Source organism: Bombina bombina, chromosome 8, assembly GCF_027579735.1.
Source record: "Bombina bombina isolate aBomBom1 chromosome 8, aBomBom1.pri, whole genome shotgun sequence".
Taxonomy (NCBI): domain Eukaryota; kingdom Metazoa; phylum Chordata; class Amphibia; order Anura; family Bombinatoridae; genus Bombina; species Bombina bombina.
Genome location: NC_069506.1, coordinates 256,578,265 through 256,602,035, shown reverse-complemented (window position 1 = coordinate 256,602,035; position 23,771 = coordinate 256,578,265). Strand labels below are relative to the sequence as shown.

The following is a 23,771-nucleotide window of genomic DNA, read 5'->3' as shown; positions in this document are numbered from 1 at the left end:
GTCGGCATACAAATGATATTGGAACCCGTGGGACTTGGGGAACCTAATGATGACGTGTAGATTGAGAAGAGAAGGGGACCGAGGATGGAGCCTTGCAGTACACCAACAGAAAGTGGGCAGAGGAAGCCCCAGAGAAGGCGACAATAAAGTTACGGTTAGACAGGTAGGAAGAGAACTACGAGAGGGCTGTGTCACAAATGCTGAAGGATTGGAGGGTTTGGAGCAAAAGAGGGTGGACAAAAGCTACAGACAGATCAAGGAGGATAAGCAAAGAGAATTGGCCTTTTGATTTTGCAGTAAATAGGTCGATGGTAACCTTAACGATTGCTGTAACGATTGTTTGATTGCTCTGTGGAGTGATGGGGACGAAATCCAGATTGCAGTGGGTCAAGGAGGGAGTTTAATGTAAAGAAATGGGATAGGTGTGCATATACTAGCTTTTCGAGAAGCTTTGAGAGAAGATGGAGTAGGGAAATAGGGCATTAGTTGGATGGGGAGGTTGGATCGAGAGAAGGTTTTCTGAGGAGAGGTGTGCCCAGTGCATGTTTCAGAGATGAGGTAAATATACCGAGTGAGAGGTTGAAAATGTGTGTTAGTATAGGGGTAAGGGTAGAAGAGAGGGAGCGGAGTAGCTGTGAGGGGATAGGGTCGATAGGGTCAAGGGGACAGGTAGTGAGATGAGAGCACAGTTTAAGTGCAGAGACTTCTTCCTCAGTTACAGGGGAGAAAGAGCTACATTTATGGCTATGTAGGTTGTGGTTGATTGCAAGCATTTGAGGAGGTGAGAGAATGGAAGTATGTTGAGAGCTGATTTAGTTTCTAATGGAGTTGATTTGCTATTGAAGTAGCTGGTAAATTCTTGAGCTGACAGAGAAGTTGTGTTAGGAGGTGGGGGTGGGCGGAGAAGAGTATTGAATGTGGAGAACAGACATTTTGGGTTTGAAGAAAGTAAAGATAAGAGTAGAGAAGTAATGTTGCTTATAGTGATTTATGGCAGAATAGTAGGAGTTCAAGATGAACTTGTAGTGAGCTGAACTCTGAGATTTTCTCCAGTGCCACTTAGCAGTATGGGAACATCTGCATAGGTACCGTGTCAAAGGAGTATGTCAGGGCTGAGGATGAGTGTGTGATTTCCAGCTATGGTAAGAGAGATTGTCAAGGACCGATGTAATGGTGGAATTATAGTGGCAGATAGATTGATCAGGGCAGGAAAAGGAGGAGATGGATGAGAGGAGAGGTTTGAGGGAATTAACAGGCTGTTGCTGATCTAAGACATAATGCTTCTGTGAAGTTTGGTGTGAGGAGTAGATGGAGGGAGAGTTGTAGGGAGGGAGGTTATGTTGCAAGTGAGGAGATGGTGGTCAGTCAAGGGAGTGACCACCTTTATGAGTGGGAGAGTCAGTCCATTGTGACAAAAAAGAATGAGGGCAGGGGTGTCTGAGGAAATAAGGTAACTAGGCAGCCAAGTGATCTAGAAATTGAGTTGAGTAGCCAGGGGGTAGGTATATGAATGCAACACGTATAGAGAGAATAAGCAAATAATGTGGTTTTCGAATGAGGAAAATGTGAGGGAAGAGATTGGTTGAATTTGTTGAAAGGTGCAACGAGGGGAAAGTAAAATACCTATACTACCTCCTTGTCTATTACCAGACCTAGAAGTGTGGCTGAAGTGGAGACCTCCATGTTACAGAGCAGCAGTGGATGCTGTGTCTAAGGGAGAGAGCCAGGTTTCTGTTAAAGCCAGAAGGTTGAGGGAGCGGGAGATAAAGAGGTCATGGATAGAAGTGAGCTTGTTGCAAACAGAGGGAGATTTCCAGAGTGCAAACGTGAAGGGGTTAGTGGCTTTAGATACAAGAAAAATGTGAGTAAGGTTACCAGAGTTTTGTTTTCTGAGTCTATGGAAGGGTACACATGGATGTGCACGGCTAGGAAGTTGCTGGGGACCAGGATTAGGGGAGATGTCACCAGCAGCTAGTATAAGATAATATAAGTTATAATAGTGAGGTTTTTTTGTATAATTTCTTAGTGAGGTAGATTGCATGATGTAGACGTAGGCGTTCTGTGGGAGTTAGCTGGGCATTCCAGTTGAGTTTAGGGAAGACATGCAGTAGGTGTAGGCGGTCTGCGGGAGTTAGCCGGGCAATCCAGGGGAGTATAGCGAAGTCATGCCGTAGGTGTAGACGGTATTAGGCAGTTAGTTGGGCATTCAAGGGGAGTATAGTGAAGACATGACGTATCTATAGGCCTTCTGTGGCAGTTAGCAAAGCGTTCAAGTGGATTAATCTGCACTTTGATTGGGATACATCACCAGTAGTGAACATATTCCAATCTCTGAAATCATTAAGGTTTATTTTGGATTTGACTGTCTCTTTAATTAACTTTCCAATTCACTTTTATCAAATTTGCTTTGTTCTCTTGTTATTCTTTGTTCAAAGCTAAAAGTAGGTAGGCACATATGCTAATTTCTAAGTCCTTGAAGGGCCCTCTTATTTTAGTGCATATTGACAGTTTTTTCATAGTTACATACGGCTAGTTCATGTGTGTCAAATAGATAACTCCCGTGGAGTTATTTATGAGTCAGCACTGATTAGCTAAAATTCAAGTCTGTCAAAATAATTTAAATAAGGGGGAAGCCTGCAGAAGCTTAGATACAAGGTAATCAAAGAGATAAGATGTTTAATAATATAAAAGTGTCGGTTATGCAAAACTGGGGAATGGGAAATAAATGGAGTACTGTATCGATCTTTTTAAACAATACAAATTCAGGAGTAGACTGTCCCTTTAAGCCCTTAATGACAGCAAAAATACCTAATTTGGAAGCATAGGTCTCTCATTTCAGCAGGAACACAATGCAATTTCTGCGTGCCTCAGGCAATGACAGCCACCATCAGTCACTTATGTTGGGCATCCTATTTTGTCATTCACTCTTATGAATCCATACAAAGCAGCAACAGTACCACATAATCTTACTTTTAGATTATTCTACTTTACCTAGTAAAGATATTTGGTAAAAGTCTACTTGATGTGTTTCATAGTTTTGTTGCTATAACACTTTTAAGTTTAAAACCCTTTAAAGTCTATGGGCATTCCATTTTGTCATTCACCCTTGTCATTCCATACAAAGCAGCTATAATCTGATGTAATCTCACTTTCAGAATATGCTAGTGTACCTGGGGAACATATATGGTAAATATCTATTTGATATGTCTCATATTTTAGTTTATATAGCACTTTTAAATGTAATCCCATCATATTCAATGAGCATTCTATTTTGTCATTCACCCTTGTCATTCCATAGAAAGCAGCTATAATCTGAAGTAATCTGAGTTTCAGATTATGGTACTGTACCTGTGGAACATATCTGGTAAATATCTATTTGATCTGTCTGATATTTTTGTTGCTATAGCACTTTTAAATGTAATCCCATTATAGTCTATGGGCATTCCATTTTGTCATTCACCCTTGTCATTCCATAGAAAGCAGCTATAATCTCAAATAATCTAATTTTCAGAATATGCTACTGTACCTGGGGAACATATCTGGTAAATATCTATTTGATATGTATCATAGTTTAGTTTCTATAGCACTTTGAAATGTAACCCCATTATAGTCTAAGGGCATTCCATTATGTCATTCACCCTTGTCATTCCATAGAAATCAGTTACTGTACCTGGGGAACATATATGGTAAATATCTATTTGATATGTCTCATATTTTAGTTTATATAGCACTTTTAAATGTAATCCCATTATATTCAATGAGCATTCTATTTTGTCATTCAACCTTGTTATTCCATAGAAAGCAGCTATAATCTGAAGTAATCTGAGTTTCAGATTATGCTACTGTACCTGTGGAACATATCTGGTAAATATCTATTTGATCTGTCTGATATTTTTGTTGCTATAGCACTTTTAAATGTAATCCCATTATAGTCTATGGGCATTCCATTTTGTCATTCACCCTTGTCATTCCATAGAAAACAGCTATAATCTGAAGTAATCTCACTTTCAGAATATGCTACTGTACCTGGTGAACATATCTGGTAAATATCTAGTCAATATGTATCATAGTTTTGTTGATTCAACACTTTTAATTTTACATCCCATTAAAGTCTATGGGGATTCCATTTTGTCATTCACCCTCGTCATTCCATAGAAAACAGCTATAATCTGAAGTAATCTCACTTTCAGAATATGCTACTGTACCTGGGGAACATATCTGGTAAATATCTAGTTAATATGTATCATAGTTTTGTTGATTCAACACTTTTAAATTTAATCCCATTATAGTCTATGGGCATTCCATTATGTCATTCACCCTTGTCATTCCATAGAAAGCAGCTATAATCTGAAGTAATCTCACTTTCAGAATATGCTACTTTACCTGGGGAACATATCTGGTAAATATCTAGTTGATATGTATCATAGTTTAGTTTCTATAGCACTTTTAAATTTAATCCTATTATGGTCTATGGGCATTCCATTATGTCATTCACCCTTGTCATTCCATAGAAAGCAGCTATAATCTGAAGTAATCTCACTTTCAGAATATGCTACTGTACCTGGGAAACATATCTGGTAAATATCTATTTGATATGTATCATAGTTTAGTTTCTATAGCACTTTTAAATGTAATCCCATTATAGTCTATGGGCATTCCATTTTGTCATTCACCCTTGTCATTCCATAGAAAGCAGCTATAATCTGATGTCATCTCACTTTCAGAATATGCTACTGTACATGGGGAACATATCTGGTAAATATCTAGTTGATATGTATCATAGTTTAGTTTCTATAGAACTTTTAAATTTAATCCCATTATAGTCTATGGGCATTCCATTATGTCATTCACCCTTGTCATTAAATAGAAAGCAGCTATACTCTGAAGTAATCTCACTTTCAGAATATGCTACTGTACCTGGGGAACATATCTGGTAAATAACTAGTTTATATGTATCATAGTTTAGTTTCTATAGCACTTTTAAATGTAATCCCATTATAGTCTATGGGCATTCCATTATGTCATTCACCCTTGTCATTCCATAGAAATCAGCTATAATCTGATGTAATCTCACTTTCAGAATATGCTACTGTACCTGGGGAACATATCTGGTAAATATCTATTTGATATGTCTCATAGTTTAGTTTCTATAGCACTTTGAAATGTAACCCCATTATAGTCTAAGGGCATTCCATTTTGTCATTCACCCTTGTCATTCCATAGAAATCAGTTACTGTACCTGGGGAACATATATGGTAAATATCTATTTGATATGTCTCATATTTTAGTTTATATAGCACTTTTAAATGTAATCCCATTATATTCAATGAACATTCTATTTTGTCATTCACCCTTGTCATTCCATAGAAAGCAGCTATAATCTGAAGTAATCTGAGTTTCAGATTATGCTACTGTACCTGTGGAACATATCTGGTAAATATCTATTTGATCTGTCTGATATTTTTGTTGCTATAGCACTTTTAAATGTAATCCCATTATAGTCTATGGGCATTCCATTTTGTCATTCACCCTTGTCATTCCATAGAAAACAGCTATAATCTGTAGTAATCTCACTTTCAGAATATGCTACTGTACCTGGGGAACATATCTGGTAAATATCTAGTTAATATGTATCATAGTTTTGTTGATTCAACACTTTTAATTTTACATCCCATTAAAGTCTATGGGCATTCCATTTTGTCATTCACCCTTGTCATTCCATAGAAAACAGCTATAATTTGAAGTAATCTCACTTTCAGAATATGCTACTGTACCTGGGAAACATATCTGGTAAATATCTATTTGATATGTATCATAGTTTAGTTTCTATAGCACTTTTAAATGTAATCCCATTATAGTCTATGGGCATTCCATTTTGTCATTCACCCTTGTCATTCCATAGAAAGCAGCTATAATCTGATGTAATCTCACTTTCAGAATATGCTACTGTACATGGGGAACATATCTGGTAAATATCTAGTTGATATGTATCATAGTTTAGTTTCTATAGCACTTTTAAATTTAATCCCATTATAGTCTATGGGCATTCCATTATGTCATTCACCCTTGAAATTCCATAGAAAGCAGCTATAATCTGAAGTAATCTCACTTTCAGAATATGCTACCGTACCTGGGGAACATATCTGGTAAATATCTATTTGATATGTATCATAGTTTAGTTTCTATAGCACTTTTAAATGTAATCCTATTATAGTCTAAGGGCATTCCATTTTGTCATTCACCCTTGTCATTCCATAGAAAGCAGCTATAATCTGAAGTAATCTCACTTTCAGAATATGCTACTGTACCTGGGGAACATATCTGGTAAATATCTATTTGATATGTATCATAGTTTAGTTTCTATAGCACTTTTAAATTTAATCCCATTATAGTCTATGGGCATTCCATTTTGTCATTCACCCTTGTCATTCCATAGAAAGCAGCTATAATCTGAAGTAATCTCACTTTCAGAATATGCTACTGTACCTGGGGAACATATCTGATAAATATCTAGTTGATATGTATCATAGTTTTGTTGCTTCAACACTTTTAATTTTACATCCCATTAAAGTCTATGGGCATTCAATTTTGTCATTCACCCTTGTCATTCCATAGAAAGCAGCTATAATCTGAAGTAATCTCACTTTCAGAATATGCTTCTGTACCTGGGGAACATATCTGGTAAATATCTAGTTGATATGAATCATAGTTTTGTTGCTTCAACTCTTTTAATTTTACATCCCATTAAAGTCTATGGGCATTCCATTTTGTCATTCACCCTTGTCATTCCATAGAAAGCAGCTATAATCTGATGTAATCTCACTTTCAGAATATGCTACTGTACCTGGGGAACATATCTGGTAAATATCTATTTGATATGTATCATAGTTTAGTTTCTATAGCACTTTTAAATTTAATCCCATTATAGTCTATGGGCATTCCATTATGTCATTCACCCTTGTCATTCCATAGAAAGCAGCTATAATCTGAAGAAATCTCACTTTCAGAATATGCTACTGTACATGGGGAACATATCTGATAAATATCTAGTTGATATGTATCATAGTTTTTTTGCTTTAACACTTTTAATTTTACATCCCATTAAAGTCTATGGGCATTCAATTTTGTCATTCACCCTTGTCATTCCATAGAAAGCAGCTATAATCTGAAGTAATCTCACTTTCAGAATATGCTTCTGTACCTGGGGAACATATCTGGTAAATATCTAGTTGATATGAATCATAGTTTTGTTGCTTCAACACTTTTAATTTTACATCCCATTAAAGTCTATGGGCATTCCATTTTGTCATTCACCCTTGTCATTCCATAGAAAGCAGCTATAATATGAAGTAATCTCACTTTCAGAATATGCTACTGTACATGGGGAACATATCTGGTAAATATCTATTTGATATGTATCATAGTTTAGTTTCTATAGCACTTTTAAATGTAATCCCATTATAGTCTATGGGCATTCCATTATGTCATTCACCCTTGTCATTCCATAGAAAGCAGCTATAATCTGAAGTAATCTCATTTTCAGAATATGCTACTGTACACGGGGAACATATCTGGTAAATATCTAGTTGATATGTATCATAGTTTTGTTGCTTCAACACTTTTAATTTTACATCCCATTAAAGTCTATGGGCATTCCATTTTGTCATTCACCCTTGTCATTCCATAGAAAGCAGCTATAATCTGAAGTAATCTCACTTTCAGAATATGCTACTGTACATGGGGAACATATCTGGCAAATATCTAGTTGATATGTATCATAGTTTAGTTTCTATAGCACTTTTAAATGTAATCCCATTATAGTCTATGGGCATTCCATTTTGTCATTCACCCTTGTCATTCCATAGAAAGCAGCTATAATCTGAAGTAATCTCACTTTCAGAATATGCTACTGTACCTGGGGAACATATCTGGCAAATATCTAGTTGATATGTATCATAGTTTAGTTTCTATAGCACTTTTAAATGTAATCCCATTATAAAGAAAGAGACAGATGCGCCACATGGCCCAATATTGTTTGTTCAACACAATAATTATGGTCTAGTCGTGCTAGTATAAACTCACAATTTGAAATGCACTTCAGTTAGTGCAATAGGAGCAGTCTGGGATCAATCACAGTCACCCAGCAGACCGACCTCTAGGGTAGATAGGATTAATCTGTAGTGGAAATGTAAAGAGACACAGGGGTGCCTATATGGCCTAGTACAGTTTGGTCCCAAGATATATTACTATATTTAAGTAATATACTCACAATTGGTAAAGCATCTCCAGTGATGCAAATCAGGCACGATGGGATCAATACAGTCACCCAACAGACTATGACAGGGTTCCCACAGGAAGCAAACAGCAAAGGTCCCAATGAAGGCCAAGGTTTGGTCCAAATAATGCACAAGAGCAAGTGTTTTTATAAAAAAAGTAATATTTACTATATAAAAACAAATAAAAACAAGCGACGCGTTTCTCAGCACACAGGCTGTTTCATCAGGCTTACAACATATAACTAAAACACTTGCTACTTATAGCCAACATATGTATCAGCTTTAATTGGACACACCTGTTAGGGGGGTGGCATGAAGAAATTTCTTTTTAGACTACCCTATCAGCATTCGCTATAGTGGATGACAAGTGTAACTCACATTATAGATCATAACATTGTAATGGATGATGTGTACCAACAATAGTGTTTGTTTGTTTGTTTAATTCCCCCACTATGTATTCACATATATGTTTATCCATCCAAAGGATCAAAAAATCCTGTTAGGCACCACTGACAAGTGAACTCATATGCGTGATATAGTTGTACAAATTCCCCGTATTAATGGCTCTGCAGTATTAGAGATGCATTAGCTTACTTGAGGTTAGTATTAATATATACTTGCCTTACTTGAGGTTAATATTGTTATATCGTGTGGCGATGTGTCGATAGAAAGTAAACTTTCATATTGGCATTTCCTACGGCGTTCTCTACTTGTTACTGCGCATGCGTGTGATGTCATCTGTCAGTCCCTGTCTTACAGATGCGCATGTGTGTATCCCCTAAGTATCGTAGCGATATTCTGATGCTAATTAGTTTGTTTAGAGAGGTTCTGATACTAAAAGTATATCATGGTGTGCTGGGATAGTTATTAGGATATGCCACTATATTATTTAGATCAACAAACTTTCCTGTAAATAGAGTTAGGGCAATATCCCATTACGGTTGTAAATATTATCTTCCTCGTCACAGACTAACTATCTATGTTCTTGATCTGAAGTTACCTTTTCCTCAACATAAGTATAATAGTGATAACTGTGTGATGATGATTAAAACGGTGACAATTTGATAAACTACTAATCTATGTTGTATTATCGGAACTAATTATCAACAGAGGCTATAGATATTCATAAGGCATAAGATAATCTATCAGTGTAGTCTCCTAATCAATTTCCGTGAACTAATGTAATGTGTCTAATGTATAGATTGATAGGGATAAATGTATATAATATGTCTATCTGAAGTGTCTTATGTGTTGTTAAATGTACACTATATTAACATCAGCCCAGTCATAATAGTAACATCTCCCAATAAGGACTTCTATGTTTGCGCGTGTCTATTTATATGGGAATATATATATTACATTATCATCAAACTAAATGAACAAGTGCAATATTGTAGTGATCTGTGGGAAACGCAAGTATGACTAATGACAGAGAACCCGTTATTGGCTAAATTAATACCCCATAGAGTGTATATTGTGACTATTAGTGCGACATATATTTATATGTAGTATAATCTACATATGTACACCCTAATTATGTGTAGATGAATTCTAGATGATTTATAAGTGTATACGTGACTGTGTGTATATGTGACTAATATTATGATACATAATATAATTATTATAATAAAAGTATATATAAATATATGCAATAGAGGATTGTGTTAGTGTGTTATATACCAAATCCAATTGATGGTATACTAATAGAAGCACCATTAGTGTCAAAGGCCTATCATATCCTTTGTGTGTATTTTATAAAGGTGTATGTGAAGGTAGGAGGGTATGTGTGATATATGGAGAAATGAGTAAAAATATATAAAGACTTGCATCATTAAGATAGAGATATGGATATATAATTTACATCATTGAGATAGAGGTATAGATATATAACCCTATTTTCGTGGTGACAGACAGTGGTAAGATAATATATCTGTGTACCTAACCTAAGAGCCCTCAGATCACTCATTAAACCAATATAATGAGTGCTGAAGAGGAAAGCAGAAATTAGATAAGTATAGCCAATCAGATGTCAAAAGCGGCTAAATCCACACATTCATTGAGACCGTCTGGTACCAGGGTGTGAAGTTTATGTATCCAGTAGGTCTCCCTACGACGCAAGTTAAGAAAGGCATTGTTACTGTTTCGAGATATTTGCTCAATAGGTAGTATAGACAGCGTTTTTGTGCTTCCTTTATGTGCAAAGGCACAATGCCTTGACAGACTATGTTTGAGGTAATTCCTCTTAATGTTGTAAGTGTGTTCACTCCAACGTTTCTTTATAGCACGACTAGTGCGTCCTACATATTGGGCTCCACATGAACAGTTCACTAAATAGATCACATAGGTCGACTCACAGGATAACCTCTTGCTGATTTTAAACTCTTCTCCTGTTTGATTAGAGGAGAAAGTATTGTTACCTCTTTTTATGACTCTGCACATATTGCATTTATTCTTCAAACATTTGTACACTCCAGTTGGGGGAACAAAATTGCCCAGAAAGGTCCTTTTTTGGCATGGTCTATGATCAGAACAAATGACCCTATCCCTTACAATTTTGCTAGGGGCCAGTCTGTTCTTAAGAGTCGGCGCTCTTCTATATACAATCCTTGGTTTAGATGGGATTAGTTTTTTGAGGTGTGGGTCATCGCTAATAATGGGCCAATGTTTTAATATGATTTTTTGGATCTCACGATAGTTACTATTAAATCCAGTAATGAATAATGGTGTTTTATTGTAATTTTCAATTGTTTGTTCTTTTTTAGTCTTTTTTTGGGTCTTATCAGATGTTAAATAAGTGTTCCTGTCATCCTGTAAGGCTCTAAAATATCCTTTTTGGATCAAGTCCAAAGGATATCCCTTTTCCAAAAATCTATCCTTCAAAACTAGAGATTGTTTCTTATAACTTTCGATAGTACTACAATTGCGTCTTATTCGCCTAAACTGTCCGTAGGGCACATTTTTCTTCCAGCTAATATAGTGGTTACTGTTGAAATTTAAGAAACTATTACAATCAACTTTTTTGAAAAAAGTTTCAGATATAATTGTCCCACTCGTAGAAAAGGATAGAGATAGGTCCAAAAATTCAATAGTATTGGATTGAATATTGGAGGTGAATTCCAGATCAAATTCATTGATGTTAAGTGAGGAGGTGAAGATAGTGGCCTCCTCTACAGTGCCCCTAAACAGAATCAGAAGGTCATCTATATACCGGCCATAGAACACCAGACTCGCACCCATAGTAGACCCATATATGTGGGTCTCCTCAAATTTGCCCATATATAAATTGGCAAAACTGGGTGCGAATCTGGTGCCCATGGCCGTACCTTTTACCTGGAGGTAGTAAGATCCCTGATAAAGAAAATAATTATGATGTAATATAAAATAGATTATTTCACTGATGAATTGCTGTTGTCTCAATGGCATATAAATATCGGTTGCCAAGTAGGATTGAATAACCGACAATCCTTTGTCGTGTGGGATATTAGAATAGAGCGAGCTCACATCGCTGGTAATCCACCACAGTTCATCATCAGTTTTTTTGATGTCCAACCTATTTAATTTGTTAAGGAGATCTGTGGAATCCCTAATGAAAGAGGGTAGATTGATTACGTGTTTCTGTAAGAAAGAATCTATATAAGCTGAAAGATGGTCAGTCAGGCTGTCAATGCCTGCCACAATCGGACGACCAGGGGGAAGGGATATATTTTTGTGAATCTTAGGCAAATGATAGTAAAATGCCACATTAGGGTTTTTAGGATAGAGATATTCCTTTTCTTTTTTGGATATAATGCCCTCATCAAATCCTTCTTTGAGTAATGAATAAAGTTGTTTCTGATAGATGGGGGTAGGGTCTTTGGCTAATAATTTATAATAGCTATCATCTTTTAAGATCCTATCGGCCTCTAGAATATAATCCGACCTGTTTTGAAGAACAATGCCCCCTCCTTTGTCCGCCTGGCGTATTACAATGTTCTTATTCGCACTGAGTGATTCGAGGGCTTGACGTTCGCCAGGACTTAAATTATGCCTATATTTGGCTTTTTTTGTTAATTTTTCAAAATCCTTTAGTACCATCGATTGAAAAATACTAATGTGTGAATTTTTCACACGGGGAGGATTAAAATTAGATTTGGGCTTAAAGTCTGTTTGGATGTATTTATCATTCAGTTGTTGCAATAGTGTGTCTGGTTCAAATGTAATGATACCATCTTTTAAATGTTTATCCATGGAGTTCAAAACAATGGGTATACAGTCAGTATTTTTCAGACGTTTCTCTGCGAAGTATTTCTGTAGTGAAAGTTTCCTAGTGAAACTGTTTGTATCCACAAACAATTGAAACATATTAGGGCCATTAGTGGGGCTAAAGGATAGACCTCTACCCAATACTCTGATTTCATCGTCAGATAATATGTGGTCTGACAAATTAAATATTCCCTTTTTGTATTTTAATAGTTTTTCCTTTTTGGCGGTTGAGGATTTTCCTCTGTTTCCTCGTTTGTGTGGATTCTTTTTTGTCGAGGTGGCCGGGGGGACATGGACCAGTGTTCTACACGGTGGTCTGGGCCCATCTCTAAAAAAGGAGTCCTATTCTGTTCATTAGTGTAAGAGGTAGTAGGATTCATGGGAGATTGAATATTATCAGAATTGAGAGGCTGAAATCTATTTGTTGATTCAAATGATCTATTCATAGGTCTAAAGTGATTTGATATATCAGGGAGCCTAGGGTCATTGGTGGAAACTCTTTCTTGTATTGGAGGTGTTTCTTTATGTGTGTCAGCAGTAGTATTACATGGTCTACCAGTGTAGTTATGATCTCTAGATCTATGAGAAGAGTATCCCATGTTATCATTAGGTCTATAATAAAAACCATCATTCTGTTTATGTGTTTTGTTATATTGATTTGGTTTATCCAAAGATTTATCTGAATAGGAGTTATTTTGTTGGTAATGTTGGTGTTTGTTTTCGCGATAGTTGTCATGGTAAGAGTAGGTATTACTATGGGGCTGATGTTGTCTATAGCTTCCCTGTGGGTAAGGTTGTTCATAATTTTTAAATTGGTTGTCAGGATAGTGATATAAATCTTCCCTTACCATATTATGTCTTGAGTCTCTGTGTTTATGTTGTCTACTCATGTACGAATCTGGGTGTCTGTCACCTTGATTCTGGGTCAATCTAGTATTGACATCAAGTCTTCTAGGAGTGAAGCTAGGTGTATTTTTAAGGGGATTATAGGAGTTATTATAATTTCTCCCATTATTCCGATTATAGGTGTATATTTCCCCTTTGGCATAGTCGCCCTCATCTCTTAATAATTTTTTGTTTTTCCTCTTAACTATTTCACTCTGGTACTCATCAGCTCGGTCGTATGCTGATTTTCTTAAACCCTCAAATTCAGTGTGGTTAACGAATTTTTCTAAATTCTGTTGTATTTTATCTATTTCTATACCGACTTCATTATACATTTGTTTTCTATGTTTAATCAATATGTCTATAAAAGTGTTAGCACAAACACTGAGGGCATCTTCCCATTCTTTAAGAATAACGTTGTTATCTTTGAAAGAGCAGTTTTTAAAAACTCTCAAACCTCTGGGTATCAATTTTTTGTTTTTATATTTTTGTAGTGTCTCAAAATCCCACCAATGCCTATGTTCAGACTTAAGTGAGTTCTCTAATTTAGTAAATAAAGTGTACATGGAGGGATCAGATACATTCTCAGTGTGGTGTTCAGTGGTGCCCAAACTATTAGTATTAATCCTTTTATTGGATCTTTCTAGAGCAGATAACATAATTAATAAGGTCGACTACCCCTAGATGGCCAAAAAGCTTAAACACACCTAGGTGTGTTTATAAAAGATTCTTATATAATAGGGGGCGCCCTAAATGATAACAATATATCAGACCTAGTGAGGTGTATAATGAACAATAGATCAATTAAATTAATACTTTAAATCAATAGTTGTACTAAATATCACACATAAATAACAATAGGTAGTGCTTCAATAATTCCAAATATACAAATAAAAAGTCTCTGAGGAGTAGAAATAGAGGGTGATCTTTAGGCAGCAATCTGTAGAGAACCCGGCCTGGATCCTATAGGGATGATCTACAGTAAAGAAAGAGACAGATGCGCCACATGGCCCAATATTGTTTGTTCAACACAATAATTATGGTCTAGTCGTGCTAGTATAAACTCACAATTTGAAATGCACTTCAGTTAGTGCAATAGGAGCAGTCTGGGATCAATCACAGTCACCCAGCAGACCGACCTCTAGGGTAGATAGGATTAATCTGTAGTGGAAATATAAAGAGACACAGGGGTGCCTATATGGCCTAGTACAGTTTGGTCCCAAGATATATTACTATATTTAAGTAATATACTCACAATTGGTAAAGCATCTCCAGTGATGCAAATCAGGCAGGATGGGATCAATACAGTCACCCAACAGACTATGACAGGGTTCCCACAGGAAGCAAACAGCAAAGGTCCCAATGAAGGCCAAGGTTTGGTCCAAATAATGCACAAGAGCAAGTGTTTTTATAAAAAAAATAATATTTACTATATAAAAACAAATAAAAACAAGCGACGCGTTTCTCAGCACACAGGCTGTTTCATCAGGCTTACAACATATAACTAAAACACTTGCTACTTATAGCCAACATATGTATCAGCTTTAATTGGACACACCTGTTAGGGGGGTGGCATGAAGAAATTTCTTTTTAGACTACCCTATCAGCTGATAGGGTAGTCTAAAAAGAAATTTCTTCATGCCACCCCCCTAACAGGTGTGTCCAATTAAAGCTGATACATATGTTGGCTATAAGTAGCAAGTGTTTTAGTTATATGTTGTAAGCCTGATGAAACAGCCTGTGTGCTGAGAAACGCGTCGCTTGTTTTTATTTGTTTTTATATAGTAAATATTACTTTTTTTATAAAAACACTTGCTCTTGTGCATTATTTGGACCAAACCTTGGCCTTCATTGGGACCTTTGCTGTTTGCTTTCTGTGGGAACCCTGTCATAGTCTGTTGGGTGACTGTATTGATCCCATCCTGCCTGATTTGCATCACTGGAGATGCTTTACCAATTGTGAGTATATTACTTAAATATAGTAATATATCTTGGGACCAAACTGTACTAGGCCATATAGGCACCCCTGTGTCTCTTTATATTTCCACTACAGATTAATCCTATCTACCCTAGAGGTCGGTCTGCTGGGTGACTGTGATTGATCCCAGACTGCTCCTATTGCACTAACTGAAGTGCATTTCAAATTGTGAGTTTATACTAGCACGACTAGACCATAATTATTGTGTTGAACAAACAATATTGGGCCATGTGGCGCATCTGTCTCTTTCTTTATTGTAGATCATCCCTATAGGATCCAGGCCGGGTTCTCTACAGATTGCTGCCTAAAGATCACCCTCTATTTCTACTCCTCAGAGACTTTTTATTTGTATATTTGGAATTATTGAAGCACTACCTATAATCCCATTATAGTCTATGGGCATTCCATTTTGTCATTCACCCTTGTCATTCCATAGAAAGCAGCTATAATCTGATGTAATCTCACTTTCAGAATATGCTACTGTACATGGGGAACATATCTGGTAAATATCTATTTGATATGTATCATAGTTTAGTTTCTATAGCACTTTTAAATGTAATCCCATTATAGTACATGGGGAACATATCTGGTAAATATCTAGTTGATATGTATCATAGTTTAGTTTCTATAGAACTTTTAAATTTAATCCCATTATAGTACATGGGGAACATATCTGGTAAATATCTAGTTGATATGTATCATAGTTTAGTTTCTATAGAACTTTTAAATTTAATCCCATTATAGTACATGGGGAACATATCTGATAAATATCTAGTTGATATGTATCATAGTTTTGTTGCTTCAACACTTTTAATTTTACATCCCATTAAAGTCTATGGGCATTCCATTTTGTCATTCACCCTTGTCATTCCATAGAAAGCAGCTATAATCTGAAGTAATCTCACTTTCAGAATATGCTACTGTACATGGGGAACATATCTGGTAAATATCTAGTTGATATGTATCATAGTTTAGTTTCTATAGCACTTTTAAATGTAATCCCATTATAGTCTATGGGCATTCCATTTTGTCATTCACCCTTGTCATTCCATAGAAAGCAGCTATAATCTGATGTAATCTCACTTTCAGAATATGCTACTGTACCCGGGGAACATATCTGGTAAATATCTAGTTGATATGTATCATAGTTTAGTTTCTATAGAACTTTTAAATTTAATCCCATTATAGTCTATGGGCATTCCATTTTGTCATTCACCCTTGTCATTCCATAGAAAGCAGCTATAATCTGATGTAATCTCAATTTTACATCCCATTAAAGTCTATGGGCATTCCATTTTGTCATTCACCCTTGTCATTCCTTTTAGTACATCCCTAACATTTGGTAGTGCCATTCTTTTCTCTTTCTTTTTTTCTTTTCTGTTTCCCTTTTTTTCAGTAAATATATACATACTTTATCAGCAACAATTCGATTGTAATTTCTTGATTTTCGTCCCATTACAGAGCACTGTCTCACTAACTACAGCCTATAAATAAAAAGTAAGTAGGCGTGGTTATTTGTCTAAAAGGCGGGGTTTAAACATAAAGGTGTGGTTATACACGTAGGAGGCGGTAACTAATAGAAACGTATCCCTTAGCAGACCTCTGGTTGCTTAGGGCTGTTGTTTTGCGCATGCGCTTTCACGTGATTTCTCTTCAGCGGCTGTTGCGTCGGTTTGTTTTCGCAGCCATTTTGTGTTGCATTACTGGGAAAAAAAAATCAGTGCCGGAGCTATAGGGAGAGGCGGAGGCACCGGGCTGTCACAGCTCTTCTCCTTTTTGGTGCCGACAGCTGTGCAGAGCTGTCCCTCCCGGGCCTACCCCGAAGGCTCGGGACACGTTAGGGGGCTGCGGGTCCCGGCACGGAATTTGAGAGTCTTGCGGCTGCGCAGAGCCCTGGCCTCGGCCTCCTCTGCAGAGCTCTGGGCTCGCATGATGTGTGTCCGTCTGAAGAGAAGTAGCCGCTGCGCCTGAGGTAAGACCGGAGTAGGAAGGGTATGAGGGGGATTGAGGTGTGCCCTGTCAGTGGATGCTGGGGATACGGGCGCGGCCTGTGGGGATGTTGCAGATGAGAAGAGCCTGCTGCCATCTCTCACACCCATGATGGATACTGTTGCTAGCGGTACAGCGAGCCCGAAATGTCACTGTTTATGATGCTGTGCAGTGCACTGCGCTAATACTGTTTTTTTGTGTGCTATTGTGCCTTTAGGTAAATGTATATGGATGTAAAATCAGATTTAATAATTGCTGGATAGTCTGCTTTTGGAGGTCTGTTACAATTAATCTCTTTTTTCCCCACATAGTTCTATAACGCATTGTTAAGCAAATCGTTGCAGCCTTTTTGGCTACCAATATGTTAATATGCATATTAGTTGACAGCTCCAGCAATGCTCATGATTTGAATTTTATAGCATTGTGTGTTGCTTGGATATGAACTTGCATTTCAGGTGGTTATTTGGTGGTGCTGTTTTCATTCATTACACTTGGAGCTGTCCACATCTGCACACAAAGTTGTTTAACAGAATCTGGTGCACACTATCTAGCATCAGCATGCATATTACAAAAAAGTGTGTGTAGAGATATATATATATATATATATATATATATATATATATATATATATATATATATATTTATATTTCAATAATTTTGGGTAATCTTTTTAAAGGGACACTGTATCCAAATTTTTTCTTTTATGATTCAGATAGAGCATGCAATTTTAAGCAACTTTCTAATTTACTTCTATTATCAATTTTTCTTCGTTCTCTTGATATCTTTATTTGAAAAAGAAGGCATCTAAGCGGAGGAGCCAGCAAATTTGTGGTTCAGAACCATGGACAGCAATTGTTTATTGGTGCTGCCCAATCAGCAAGGACAACCCAGGTTGTTCACCAAAAATTGGCCGGCATCTAAACTTAAATTCTTGCTTTTCAAATAAAAATACAGAGAGAATGAAGAAAATTTGATAATAGGAGTACATTAGAAAGTTGCTTCAAATTGCATGCTCTAACTGAATCACAAAAGAAAAAATTTGGGTACAGTGTCCCTTTAACATTCACTAATGCAATGAAAATATAACTGAATGCTTCCTTTTGAGTACCTGTAACTATGTTCAAATTACGCTAAATGCCAGTTGATGTGATCATATCAACATTTTAAATTCAAATTTTGAGAAAACCTAGGGGAAAAGTTTGTGTAATAACCTCTTTAGTTAAAAGTGCAGTGTTCTCCATGGACGATTATGCCAGCCAGGTTGCATTAAGGGACATTGTACACTAAATTTTCCTTTGCATAAATGTTTTGTAGATCTATTTATATAGTCCATCTTTCGATGTTTATAGTTTTGCTTATTTTTAAATAACATTGTGCCGATTTTCAGACTTCTTACCAAGCCCCAAAGTTTTAGATGTATACTGATGTCTACAGACTTCAGATTGCTTCTGTTTGCATAATGGGTCTTTATGCAGGGGAGGGTGCAGGAAGGTCTGCTCTCAACCTAACCTCATCTATCTAAAGCACATATTAATTGTATAATTTATTTTTGCAAGAAGCAATGAAGAAAATCAGCTAATTTTACCTTAATGGGACACTGTACCCAAAAATTTTCTTTCGTGATTCAGATAAAGCATGAAATTTTAAGCAACTTTCTAATTTACTCCTATTATCAAATTTTCTTCATTCTCTTGGTATCTTTATTTGAAATGTAAGTTTAGATGCCGGCCCATTTTTGGTGAACAACCTGGGTTGTCCTTGCTGATTGGTGGATAAATTCATCCACCAATAAAAAGTGCTATCCAGAGTACTGAAACCAAAAAAAAGCTTAGATGCCTTCTTTTTCAAATAATGATAGCAAGAGAACGAAGAAAAAAATTGATAATAGGAGTAAATTAGAAAGTTGCTTAAAATTGCATGCTCTTTCTGAATTACAAAAGAGAATTTTTGGGTACAGTGTCCCTTTAATGCTTATAGTTTAGTTGGGTGGTCAGTATAATCAACCCTTTGGTGCGCCCATTGAATAGGTTTTGTTGAGAACACAGATGTGTTTGAGACCAAACTGCATAAAGTAGGAATTTATCTTCATTTTGTAGTTGGCCAATGATAAACTGTTTCATGGTATCAAATATGCTTATGGATAGATTTAAATGCATGCTGGTGGTGCACTTGTAGTCTTGAGACTCTATAGATAATTGAAAAAAATTGTATGTATTACACCAGGGCTCGACAAACCCAGGAGCCTGGGAGCCACTGGCTCCTAGAATTTTACCCCTGGCTCCTAACTTTTTGGGTTATTCTCCATATATCTATATACAAATCCAACTGTCTGGCTCCTAAAAATATGCCTGGCTCCTAAATATTCTTACTGGCTCCTAATTTTTGAACATATTTGTCAAGCACTTTACACACACACTACATGGCCAAAAGTATATGGACATCTGACCATCACACACATGTGAGCTTGTTGGACATGAAAGGGGACCCACTCCAAAAAAGACCCCACTCTTCTTGAAAGGCTTTCCACAAGATTTTGGAGTATCTGTGGGAATTTGTGCCTATTTATCCAAAAGAGCATTTGTGAGGTTGGACGAGAAGGTCTGGCTTGCAAACGTCATTACAGTTTATACCAAAGGTGTTGAGGTTAGGAGTTTATGCAGGCCAGTCAAATTCCTCCATACCATATTCTTCAAACCAGGTCTTCATGGTCCTCGCTTTGGGCACAGTGCCACGGTCATGCCGGAACAGCAAAGGGCCTTCCACAAAGTTGGAACCACCCAGTTGTCTAAAATGGCTTTTTATCCTGTAGCATTAAGATAACCCCTTACTGGAACTAAGGGGCCTAGCCTAAACCTTAAAAAAACCTATCTCATCCACCAAACTTTACAGTGCATTCCAGTAGTTAGCTGTCTCCTGACATGCACCACTCAGATTCTTCCATCAGATTGTCATACAATGAACAAGCACAAAAATGATTTACTCTGCATTACTATGTTTTTGTATATCAGTGCCTCAAAGAAGCATAAAATCAAATACTCTATGGATGGGTTAATTCCGCCTTTAAAGGGATACTAAACCCAATTTTTTTCCATGATTCAGATAGAGCATGCAATTTTAAGCAACTTTCTAATTTACTCCTATTATAATTTTTTCCTTCATTCTCTTGCTATCTTTATTTGAAAACGCAGCAATGTAAGGTTTTGAGTCTGCTCATTTTTGGTTCAGCACCTGGGTAGTGCTTGTTGATTGGTTTGCTACATTTAGCCACTAATCAGCAGGGGCTACCTAGGTTCTGAACCAAAAATGGTCCGTCTCCTATGCTTACATTCCTGCTTTTTCAAATAAAGATAGTAAGAGAATGAATACAAATTTATAATAGGTGTAAATTAGAAAGTTGCTTAAAATTGCACGCTCCTATCTGAATCATGACAGAGAAAAAAATTTGGGTTTAGTATCCCTTTAAACAACATTTAGAAATTCAATTTAAATGCATCAAACAAATATTGTCAAGGATTGATTATTATTCACTGATAAACAAGGAGAAAAAGTCAAATGGAAAATGTTAAAATAAATAACTTATATTCAAAACATTGATAAAACAGTATGTTGTGACAGGGCTAGACATCAACCTTCCAGCATCTGACCAGTTTAGTGCTTCACTTGCGCTTTCTGAAAGATAGCTATATAGTGAACCATGATTTATCACTCAAAAGAGCATGTTTTTACTGCTCCAGAGTCAAATGGCAATATGATTTACATCACTCTAGCCAACACTTGACATTTCATGTAACTCCTGATGCACAATTCTTGTTCTGATATTACTTCCAGAGGAAGTTTGAAACTTTTGTAGTGAGTGATGCAACAGATAAACGATTTTTAGCATTCGGCAACCATGCTTTGAGTTTGTGTGATCTACCACTTCTTGCCTGGTTTGGTGTGTTTATTATTGTTATTATTTTATGCAAATACTGCACCATTGATGCGGTTTTGCCATTTCTATTTATTGTACAGCAATTATTTATTTCTAGAATCTCTATAAACATTTAAGTATATAAGTGTTTGGCCTAAAAAATTCCAGGTAAAGGGGCATGAGTCATCTTAAACGTTTTATGATTCTGATTGAGCATGCAACAACAGTGTATGACACTTAAAAATTTCATCATTGCGCATGCTTCTGAGCCTATACTACTAGGTATGGTCTTCAAGAAAGGATATGAATAAACAAAATCAAATTGTATAATCAAAGCAAAAATGCACACTATCTGAATGAAATGTAATTTTGACTTCTATGTCCCTATAAAGGGCACAGAATAGTGTTCATAATACTTTTATGATGTGTTAAGAAATTTATATGAAAACAGTCTATGCTGTCTTCAATACTCAGTGATTAAGTTTAATGAATTACTGCCCAGTATCTAAAAATAATCTTAAAAACAGGGGCAGAGAAACGGCGGTATTTTTACCAAAATGCGATGGATTTTTTTTTTTAAAAAAAAGAAGCGTCTTTGTAAAGTTTAATGAATTATAGTGCCTTTTGTTAAGATTATTTTTAGATACTGGGCAGTAATTCATTAAACTTTACTATTACTTTTAATATTCGGTGTGTATGTATATATCTGCACCCAGGTGGTAATTCGCCATAGAACAGGATAACAATAGTATTGAGCCAGTTGTTCGTTCCTGTGAGTGGGCTTCTCTCTGTGTGTATTTAGTCTCCCTATGGGGGAAAAGGGGAAACCAGACGTGGACTTCTTGCTCAGTGTGCTTAGAGGAAAATGGCTAACCTCACGAAGCCCAATGAAGGCCAAAACGATCGCCTGGGGTTGCTGTGTTCCTTGTTCAGAGAGGAATTGCCTGGTATTTCCGCTCTGGACTGACCGTAATAGGCGGGATCAGACTGATATACTACAGGAAAGTTCTTCTCTGTGAAAAGCATAACTGGGCTAAAAGAAGCTGCACCCAGGTGGTAAATCGCCATAGAACAGGCTTCTCTCTGTGTGCTTCTCTGTGTGTGTGTGTATATATAGAGAGAGACTGTATATATAGATAGCTTCACTCTGATGTGTATATATAGAGATAGCTTCTCTGTGTGTATAGATAGAGATAGATATATAGAGAGAGATACTGTATATATAGATATAGAGAGATACTTTGTATATATAGTTCTTCCTCTCTCTCCTCTCTTCTTCCTGCACATAATTTTTTTTCTTTTTGAGGGTCGTTTCTATCTCCAAAGATGTGGAACAGCTATGGGCGCCAAACTTGCGCCATCTTACGCTAACCTTTTCCTAGGTTGGTGGGAGCTCTTCCACATCTTTGGAGATAGAAACCCTTTCCGTACAAACATCTCCTATTATGGGCGTTACATCGACAATTTGATTTTTGTTTGGGATGGAGAATCTGATTCCATCGATCGGTTTCATTATTACGTGTCACATAAATTGAACCTTACTTTTACCATCGAATCCAGTATGGAATCTTTAAATTTCTTAGATGTGACCGTGAAGCCAGTTGATGGAAACATAAAGGTAGAACTATACCGCAAACCCACTTCGGGCAATAGCATTCTCAAATATGATTCCTGCCACTCCCCCACCTTTTGAAATCCATTCCCAAGAGTCAACTCATCAGGGTGAAGCGTAATTGCTCAGATCCCATTATATACGAACAACAAGCAGTTGACACCATGGAGAGGTTAAGATTACGTGGGTATCCCCGAACAGTATTGACACAAGCAAAATTGGACGTAGATAAAATACCCAGGACTGAGTTGCTTACATATAAAAAGAACATCAAGAAAAAGGAGTATACTTCCACTCCTATTTTCACTACCCCATATAGTCTCGAATATGGTAAAATTTGTAAATTGATCAAATCTCCCTATACTTCAAAATGATGAAAGGTTGAGTAAGATCGTGAAGGGGGGGCTGTAGGTTTGTGTCGCGTAAAGCGAAAACACTCAGAAACATATTGTCTCCTTCCATGTTGCCCAAAGTAACAAGCGGCACATGGTTACAAAAACGTAATGGCTGTTTTAGATGCAATGCATCTAGATGTAAGACATGTTCACACATCATTCAGAGCAGTACCTGTAGATCTGAAGCACTTGACAAAGAATGTGATTTACGCGATTTTATAAATTGCAACCGTACCCATGTGGTGTATCTTTTAACATGCCAAGGATGTAATATACAATATATAGGACGTACCAAGAGGTCCTTAAAAGACCGGGTTATGGAGCACCTCAGATCCATTGAGGATCCAGAGTCTAAAACTCCCATAGCCAAACACTTCAGATATAATCACAACTCGGATAGTACATTACTTAAGGTTCAAGGTATAGATTTTATACCTAGGCATCCCCGGGGTGGAAATAGGGATGAAAGAGAGGTGTGCGTTTT

The 23,771-nt window shown here is 36.7% G+C and overlaps 1 protein-coding gene across 1 annotated transcript in view; it reads left to right on the top strand.

Moving 5' to 3' along the window:
• Positions 1 to 17,046: 17,046 nt before the first annotated feature.
• LOC128638982 (dual specificity tyrosine-phosphorylation-regulated kinase 1A) overlaps positions 17,047 to 23,771 on the top strand; it is a 596,957-nt gene continuing 590,232 nt past the window's right edge. The window contains exon 1 of the mRNA XM_053691124.1: positions 17,047 to 17,353. The gene's annotated coding sequence lies outside the window, so the exon portion shown is untranslated. The remainder of the gene's footprint in view (positions 17,354 to 23,771) is intronic.